We start from the raw sequence: 10,316 nt of genomic DNA, 5'->3' as shown, positions 1-10,316 counted from the left end.
GATGGATGGATTGGATGGACGGACGGATGGATGGATATATGGATGGATGGATGGATGGATGGATGGATGGATGGATGGATGGATGGATGGATGGATGGATGGATGGATGGATGGATGGATGGATGGATGGATGGATGGATGGATGGATGGATGTTATGAGCGTCCCGTTTGAAACGGGGCGGTGGGTTGCGCCACCAAGCTATTGCTATTATACTGCCTAATGTCCTACCTAGGTTAAACAATGAAAAAAGAAAAACGAAACACTATGAACTACCACGCCCAAATTTTGTGATCCCCTATTGCGAACTGCGCATTTGTACGTCTCCATCTTTTGTCGTTACCCTACTTTGCTTCAACCAATCCTCCAATTGCCCCTTACTAATGCCTACTAAGGACATGTTTACTTTTCGCCTGCTCTCGCTGAACTCAAGGTCTTCAAGGAGGCCAGTAGTGCCCAAATCGACCACTGGGCAGATGTCTTCACATTCTAATAAAACATGCTCCGTCGTTTCCCTAGCTTTACGGAAGCAAGCACATGCTTCTTCGTTCTTATATCTCGCATTATAGGTGCGTGTTCTAAGGCATGCCGATCTCGCCTCGAAAATAATGAGCTTCCCTTTGAGTTATCTTAAATTGATTCTATCCTGATTTCCTTTTTCCCCTTAAGTACCTACTCATGGCAGGTTTCTTTTCCATTGCCGCCACCCATGAGATTATTTCAGCCTCTCTGACTTTCCGCTTGACGTTCTTTGTTGCTGTGTTGCCCACCTTACAGGCCGCATACTTTCTTGCAAGCTTCCTAGTTCTTTTCTTCCACTGTGAATCAATGTTTTTCCTGTACAAATACCTCAGAACTCTCCCAGCAGATTTACTTTCTTCCATATTCCTCAGTCCTTCTTCATAATCAATTTTACTGTGAGCTTCCCTTACTTCAAAACTAGTCCAGCCCATGTTACCCTGCACAGCTTCATTTGTAGACTTTCCGTGAGCGCCCAGTGCGAGGCGTCCCACTGACCTTTGCTTCCCATCGAGTCCTGATTGTACCGCTGATTTCAACCAAACAACCGCATATTCAAAAGTAAGTTTTCGAACCATTAGACATTCCACATACCCCGGAGCACCTCGCACCTATTGTATCCCCATAGCGCTCTGTGCTTCATTATGGCTGCATTTCTCTTCCTCTTTACTGTTATTGTTTTTTCCTGTGTTTCCATATATATATTGGCTTCGTTTATCCATATACCAAGGTACTTATATTCTTTTACCCGAGGTATTTCCTGGGCATGTATTGCTGCTATCTGCTCAGTTTTCATTGAATACTATAACACGTAATTTTCTAACACTATATTTCAAACCTAAATTGTTGCCTTCCTGTCCACAGATATTAGCCAGGCGTTGCAAATCAGTTTGCTTGCTAGCTAGCAACACAATGTCGTCCACACCATGGGATCCGCTTATCGACCCTTCAATAAGCGGCCGCGCCCCTAGCGGTAGCTTCTCTCCCAAAGCAATACTGTAGTGGGACTTTCACATGAAGTAGAAAAGGGTTTAACGGCTCTGGAGGCACAAATCTCAACCACTTCTAGATCTCTACATGAAATGACTTAGGCCATGTTATATCTCTACATGCATTGACTTATGTCATGTTATATTCAATGTGCAGATATACGAATGTTCTCCCATTTGATGAAAAACAAACAAGATGTGGTTCGGTTTAATACGATACCTTCTCTAGAGGCACATCACCTGAACAAAATTAGCCGAAATTTATTAGGGGACTTGCAGACATATTCATGAACACGCAGTACCATTGTTTCAAAAGCTTTCTTTGTGCGGTACTGCTTTATGGCCTCTAATAAATTTTCACGAAGTATACTGTAAGGCTTATAAAATAAGTGCTCACTTGTTTGACTAAGTATCTGTAGTATCAATTCTGTTTCCATAGAAATACATCAATAAATTTTCAACAGAGCAAGTGGACAGGACTATTTCTGTACACTTTGAACGCCGGGTCACATCTTGTCAGTTGCGGCCACTCGCACTGGTGGCAACTGTCAACATGTTGGCTTCTGGCATGTCTGCATGCAGCACAACAATTCACAGTCGTCCCTTTGTGGTATGTAGAAAGGTTTAAAATTTGAAAAGAGGCTGCAGATCACTGCGCTCCTTGGGCTTAAGAACTATTTATGTCATTCTTAATGCCTATTTGGCTATGCTGCAAGCCTTCAAAAAATATATTAAACTAATATTATCTCCCTAACTGCAATGAGTAAACTTCTTACCTTCAAGCTAAGATGTATTACAGCAACAATATTTTCAAAATATTTTCCTATTCACCCTAAATCTAGGCACCCTCAGCAATCTGCAAACAATATCCTGCTCAAGACAGACCGGCTCCTTAAACATGTAATTAATTGCCGCCATTTATCTTTGTTAGTTAAGGTCATGATGCATGAGTTACCCTTTTCTAAAAATACTTAGGCAATAATGCTAAAATCGAGAAAGCTTTCGGTTAAATTCGGTGAACTGAAAGCGTAAGTCATGCTGTTTTTTTACTTCGAGTTTTTCAACAAGCCTAAACCCAAGTCATAGAAAACAACATTTATTATGTCTCCTTAATCGCCTATAGATACTAAATTTATATGTAAAAGAGGGTTCTAATAACGCTGCTTTATTTGAAGCCTATCGAGCCTACAGACTAGAACAAGTAATGTCGAATACAAGTGACATTCTGTCGTTAGAAAAGCATCTGCCATAAAATTTTCTATAGCAGATGCTCTCATACACAGTTATTGGGACAGTCGCTTACACCTTAGATCGTAGTCATAGTGACAAGTTAAGCATGGAGCGAAAAATCTATAAAGCTGTTCGACCATAGGCTGCACCATAGCTTGTTGCATCTTTTTTTTTTTGATATTACCGGTCGAAGAACGTGCCACCACTCCATTCATATTTCTACTCGGAAACATTTTGGAAAAGTATAGGATCACGCTTGGCACATACAAAAAACAACGAACTCAAGCAAGCGCTTTAACAGGAATCCAAGCAATGCAGTTCCGTTACAAATAATATCGAAGGTGAAGGTCAGGATACGTCGATGTTGCTAACTTCAAAAATGCATAACATTACTTAGTTGCCGAACACAGAGCGACAAATGTTTACCGCGGAAAGCTTTTGATCTCTGACAAGAGGTCTTCTCTGTAAACAACGGATTATCTTTGTAATTCCGCAGAACTGATATGTAGTGTCATTCTCGGACATAAATCACTGAAGAGCTTAATGCTACAAGACAAAAAAAAAAAGCGCTGCCCAATCGCTTTTATTTTCGACATACCTGCTTGCGGCGTCGCCATTATTGCGGAAGACAATGCCACGTCAATAGCACTGAAGAGTAGTATAGTGCTGCGATGTTAATCAGGCATACTTGAGCTCTGGGATCCTAGTGAAGTGTTATCAGTCTTGCGAGAAGAAATCGTAAACATTTGTTTGTGCTCTGTCTCAGAAAATAACGAAGTAATGCGCCTATAGCAGTGGCATCCATTTCGTTTTCCTGCATTTCTTTTTTAGCCCTTTCAGCGGGTTTCATGGGTTTTATTCACGTGGGGCAAGGACGTGCGTCCAGCAAGGCGCTTCGGGCAATCGCTGCGAGCGTCCATGATAAAGGCTTATTTCATCAATTCTGATTCTGCTCACAGATGCCGAATTGCAGTGCCATGATATCATGATCTCATTCCCTGTTTTCGGTATTGGTCTCTCGCCAACTAAGTCAGACCTATTCAGGGGGCAGCAAAATTAATGCCGGGACAATTCTGGATACGTTACCGTAAAAACTAGTTACTTGGTAGCCAGATTCAGATAATACTGCACGCTATTGTGTGCAGTAGTGATGCGTGTGTGTGTGCGTGTGTGTGCGTATGTGTGTGTGTGTGTGTGCGCGCGTGCATGTGTGCGTGCGTGCGTTCGTGTTTGTGTGTGCGTGTGCGTGTGTGTGTGTGTGTGTGTGTGTGTGTGTGTGTGTGTGTGTGTGTGTGTGTGTGTGTGTGTGTGTGTGTGTGTGTGTGTGTGTGTCCCCGCGCGCGCGCATCTGGTGCTAAAATGTACCAGCTAGCCAAACATAAAGTGTAACGTTTTGTATTTTCCTCTTTCTCGTGGTAGGGCATCGGAGCCTCCTCGGGTACTCGCAGTGAGGGTCTCTCACAGCTCTTCTGCTTACGTGGGAGTGTGTCGGAGTGTAGTGTATAAAACCACACTTGCGCCACCGTGCGCCGACTGGCCAGGAGCGCAGAACGTGTGTCGTATCTGGCGCTTCCACGTAGAACGGCTGTTGTGCTAGCTCGGAAAAGAAGCGCTTGCGTTTTTGCACTTGTTTAAACGTATCTACGTCGCCGACGTCACGTCAGCTGCCGACAGGAGCGATCGCACAATCGCCACGGTATGATGATGCATTGAACACGCTCAATCCAGCGGATACAGTGTTGTCAAAGGACTCCTCAAATAGTCTTACAGAAATGTCAAGAAAAAAGCCGCTGCGCTCATTGTATGATAAGGAGGCCGAGGAAATGCTCAAGGGGTAGCTGTCTGCGGATCATTGTCGGATGTTCTCATGCGTGCGCACGTCCGGTTTCAGGGTTACACTGCTAGCAAGTGCAATCGAACTTCCTGATGTAGAGGGGCTGGTCACGAATCCTTTCGCGAAGTAACCACCTTCAAACATTATCGGTGCTGTCACTGCAGTTGAATGCGGCCTCAAATAATACTTGTTTTCTTGACTTGGAGGTGCGATTGATTATGGGAAGTTTTGCAGAATTCTTTCATTGTTCGTTTTTCAGAATAACTAGACTAAGCAGGGCAAAAACATATCCATCGCTTAGAAATGCAACTGGACAGTGTGTTTAAATATTCGCAGATGCTTCTAGAGGTTGGCGTGCGTCAAGAATATGAATTATCGTTTGCGAGAGTAAAGACATGTTCACATAATTAAGCCTGCATCTGCTACATTATACAAAAAGCAGCAAGCAAGTTTTTTTGATGGCACAACCGTAAAAAAATTAGCCCCAATCCACGCTATGAAGGTGGTTGCTCAGCAAAGTTGTGGTATCATTTTATCCGATGCAGTAATTTGGGGTAGCCTTGAATGATTGAGCAACGCACTACATGAAATGATTGACAGGACAACATTTAAATGCCCCCCCCCCCCATCCCCGGCGTACCAAAACTTGATTTCTTTGAAACGCTATTAACAATTGCTTTGTGATCGCTGTAGTAAACACTGAGCGTTTTTTTTCATTCCTGCTTTAGGGAGATTCTTAGCTAAAGTTAAATCTGTATACGACCTGTGCTTTGGGTAGAAACTGCTGTGTCCTGCCTAGCCTGAGCACGACGCCCTTGTGCATATTGACGTCGCGGTTCCCGTCTCCGCTCATCGTATTCACGCTGTTCTTCGGGAGTCCTAAGCATGCACTAAGCGTAGCGCCATTACAATACAAATGAAATCAGTGGGTAGGCGGGTTCATTTATATATGAAAGTTTACTGACGTCACACAGTGCTTCCCTTCCGATGAAAGTTTACCTCCGATGCTTCCCGACACGCTGCTACCTATACAAGAAAAAATATGAAGTATGCGTCACCTGCGGAAAACTTGGCCATCGGGCGGATGTTTGCCCGAACCCCGACGACGTCAGATGTCGGGGGTGCGGAACCGAAAACCCCGAACGAAATCACAGCTGCGAGCCTCGATGTTTTCTATGCAAGAAAGCCCACCTCCTAGGCGACAAGTGCCGGGAAATATATCGCTGGCCGTACATCATCAACAAAAAAAATGGCTGTGGCTTACCTAAGGTTAAGCCCAGGATGCGAAGCATACTAGCCTTTATTTTAACGCGACAGCGTTAAGGAGCTCGTGTCGCAGAAAAGCCGGTGTCGTCGGCGTCGGCTCAGGCGTGCGGCGCTTGCTCAGGCGCACATTTCGTTGTCATGCCGAACGCTGCGTTGCTCGACGCTCACCGCGTCCGATGCGGGGGGCGACGCCGCGAGCGACGGCGCGAGTTGGAGCCCCGTTTCTCCTCTGTCGTGACGTCGCGGTGTCACGTGGTATTGAAGGCGACACCGCCGCGACTAAGGAGCTGGGTTGAGCTCTCGAGCGACGGTGCGAGTTGGAGCCCGGTTTCTCCGCTGTCGTGACGTCACGGTGTCACGTGGTATTGAAGGCGACACCGCCGCGCCTGAGGAGCTGGGTTGAGCTCTAGTAATATGCTTCGCATAAAAATTATGGGAGAAGAAGATAGAACAAGAGAAGCTCCAGGTGCAAGACCCGACTCAAAGCAAGCCCCAATCCACCACCTCGGCACCTAAAGAGCAGCACCGAGGCAGAGCAAGGGGTGCTACCAGAGACCAGGCGGGGCAGCAGTCGAGAGCGAGACCTATCTCGAGAACCGGAAGGAGATCCAGTTCGTGGTCCGGATGAGGTCGCCAGCAGACTCCAGCCAAGTGGCCTGCTGACCCGGGCCGGGGACCTGCTAACCAGGGCCGGGGACCCGTGGGGAGAAAAGAAGAAAGAAGAAAATGCCCACTTGGCAAGCTTTGGTAGCAAGAGCAGAATAAAGCAAAAGTGAGGTTAGAACGATTGCTGAGGGAAACCCCAAATCAGCTGAGCGCGCTAAAAACAGAGTACCTGCAGAGGCTCCCAAAAAATGCAACACCCACATCACTCCTCCTGCTCCTGTGCCAGCTGCATCTGGTCAGGAGGAAGAGGATATGAATGTTAATTTTACGAGACAGCCCCCTTCCAAACGTAAGACGGGGGAGACCGACCCGCTGGCGAGCTGGCAACAGAAAATTCAAACGAGGCTGATAAAATTGGACAAGGATTACGAAACCATGAAAGCAGGACAGCTACAAAATGGAGGAGCAATTGCGCTATTACAGGCGCAAGTGAACCAACAATTTTGCAAGATAGACGCCCTAAGCACGTAAATAGATACCTTAGGCACGACAATAGCTAGGCTGTGCGAGAAACTCGGCGCAATAGAAGCGATTCCTAATAGAATGGGTAAAAATTGGAGTAAGAAAAATGCTTCCACATTCTGGATATTCTGGCAGTGGAATTGTAGGGGGTACCAGAGGAAAAGAGCATTGCTGCAACAATACCTCGAGCTGCAACAGGAAGTACCCACAGACATAGTCGTGCAGGAAACGGGAAAGGCCCCTGTTAGATTATCGGGTTACCAAAGCTTTGACAGCGGCAAGGGGGATAAATGCCGAATCGCCACCTTCGTAAAGCGAAACATTGCAGCCATTGCCCATGATGTCTGCCACAGCGAGGTTGAGGCTGTTCTCGTTGAAATTATCACAAGAAGGAAAAATAGACGTAGCATATTCCTGCAGAATGTGTACAGCACACCCAAGCAAAAGAAAATTAGATTCATTACTTTATTCCGCAAAGCACTCAAAGCCGCAGATGGGAGACCTCTCATCATTATGGGAGACTTCAAGGCGGCTCGCGAGGAATGGGGATATACATACAGGGACCCCAAAGGTAGACGAATATGGGAAGATATACAAACGCTAGCGCTTACTCTACATATTGACCCATGCGTCGCTACGCGGACAGGCAACAGTATAACCAGGGACACTGCAACCGACCTCACGATAAGCCATATGGCGGGAACAGTAACATGGAAAAGCACAGGACAAAATCTAGGCCGCGACCACTTTATTATTTCGCTCACGTTGGGAAAAGGCGCCAAAACTCGCCTCAAAAACAACCGCAATTAATGGAGTGGGATAAATTCAGGGAGATAAGAAAGGAGGCCTCACTGCTGGACGATATCTACAATATCGACGAGTAGACACACCTCCATAAAACGCACATGGGGGAAGCGACTACAACTGCAGAGGATGAGGACGCACCCCCAGCACTAGACAGCAAACTGCTGAACATGTGGAGCAGAAAGAGTAACCTGGAGAAAAGACTCAAGGCACAAAGTTGGAACAGGAATATCGGGCGCAAACTATCCAGACCCAACAAAGAAATAGAAACATATGCGATTAAGCACAACAAGCAGAATTGGTACAGCAAGTGCGATGAGATGGAAGCCAATATGAGTCTCTCCAAAACCTGGAACCTTCTCAGACATCTAATCGACCGTAGTAAATAAAAAATACAAGCTAGTACAAACCAGGTAAGAGCGAGGCATGGCTTTGTTGGCAGAGATGACGAGCTCATTAGCGAGCTCCAAAGAGACATATCTTGAAAAAAAATGGCTGTGGCTTAGCTAAGGTTAAGAGGAAGCTTTAGCTCGGGTGCTCCTATCAAAATACATGTAAAAGAAGAATTCGTTTTTCTCGGCAACCACTACACCAAATTTGACGGGGTTTGCTGCATTTAAAAGAAAAACTTAAAATCTAGTGACTGTTGGTTTCGAATGTTTGAGTTAGGTCGTCAATTTTTTATTGAAAATTGGCAAAAATTGAAAATTTTCAGAAAACGAAACTATGAAGTTTACAACTCTGTAACTCAACCACTAAAAATGCTAATACAATTCTGTGAATCGAATCTGATAGTACATCTCAGGCGGACAAAATTGACATGTTACACATGAATATAAAAAAATTTAATGATAGGGAAATACAACTTTTGCAAAACCATTGTAACCAACGTAACAAATTCACGTAAGATGTAAAATGACATATTGCATTTGTCCGCTTTGAATGATCTAATGGATGCCGTTTACAGAACCGCGATATCAGTTCTTGATGCAGAGCTATGAATTTGTAAACTTCGTGCTTCTATTTTTTTCAAACGGTCAAATATTTGAAAATCGTTTTAAGAACATTCAAGCCCTAAATCGAAATTCCGCTTCCAACAGACACTAGAATTTAACTTTCTCTTTCAAATGCAACAAATTTCATCAAAATCGGTCCAGGGGTTATCTTATAAAAACGTTTTTGCGTTTTTACATGTATTTGAATAGGCCGCGTCGGAGTTGGGCCCGAGCTAAAGCTTCCTCTTAAGCTCAGGATGCGAAGCATACTAGCCTTTATTTTAGTTGTTGAACCACTGTTTAGCCTGGTGAACTGCTATTGCTTGGCTATATTTGGTTCGGCTAGACGAAGAAACAACTCATGCGTTACTCTGCGTCGCCTTCAAGAGTGGAACGCGACAGCGTTCCCGTCGACCCACCAGCGACTACGCGCCCCGCATTGGACGCGGTGAGCGTCGAGCAACGCAGCGTTCGGCGCGGCAACGAAATGTGCGCCTGAGCAAGCGACGCACGCCTGAGCCTTAGAAACAGCTCGTTTCTAAGGCAACACCGCATTCACTCGAGGCGCTTTTGTACCGCTTTGAAGCATCGTACTCGTGGCTCAGTGGTAGCGTCTCCGTCTCACACACCGGAGACCCTGGTTCGATTCCCACCCAGCCCACCTTGCAAGAGCTGAGCCAAAGCCACCTACAAAATCAGTCTCTGTAGCACGCCGCAACCTTCGCTTCTCATTCCAACTAGCAGCTCTCTCTCCAGGAGGCGTCTCACCTCGTGAGTGTCTAGCAGAGGCAAGCGCAGCTGCTTATATACCGCCGCGACGCCGCGAGCGACGGCGCGAGTTGGAGCCCCGTTTCTCCTCTGTCGTGACGTCACGGTGTCACGTGGTAATGAAGGCGACACCGCCGCGCCTGAGGAGCTGGGTTGAGCTCTCGTAATATGCTTCGCATAAAAGTAGAGAGCGAGGTGTTTAAAGACTACGATGGACCTCCCAATCCAGATCTCGATGCTGCCATCACCACGACAGAGGTTAGAGCAGAGATTAATAACATCAGAAAGATGTAACAATCCCTAAATGAAACGCGATGTAAGATAGAAAAGACCTCTCCGCTTTTTGCAGAGGTACAATAAACGATAGGGTTGCACTGGCAAGCACTTGCGGTGGTAACAATTGGGTATAGCAAACACTGCAGGTTATGAGATGAGAACCCACTGCATATAAGCAAAATACCACAAGACCCGCTGGTCTTTAAATTGTAAGGTTATTAGGATTGATGAGCATGCCTGAGTCTCAATTATCTTTTCTGTATTTTTTGCAGCGAGCACTCTTTCCCGAAGCCAAGTTTATTACCAAAGTAAACTAGATAAAAATCTATTGTCAGCTATTGGTGGTGGCGCTTAAAGTGACTACAAAAGCGAGTCTTTTTTAACTGCTCAAGCGTTTTATTATCGTGCTTCAGGGGACCAGATCTTATGCTGCACAAACCTTTGCAAATACCACTCTTTAGCTATTTTTCTTTTCTTAGAAACAGTTTTCCACAAATAGTCACCCATGG

The sequence above is a fragment of the Dermacentor albipictus genome, chromosome 2 (genome assembly GCF_038994185.2).
Source record: "Dermacentor albipictus isolate Rhodes 1998 colony chromosome 2, USDA_Dalb.pri_finalv2, whole genome shotgun sequence".
NCBI lineage: Eukaryota > Metazoa > Arthropoda > Arachnida > Ixodida > Ixodidae > Dermacentor > Dermacentor albipictus.
This window is presented reverse-complemented; position numbering follows the sequence as displayed.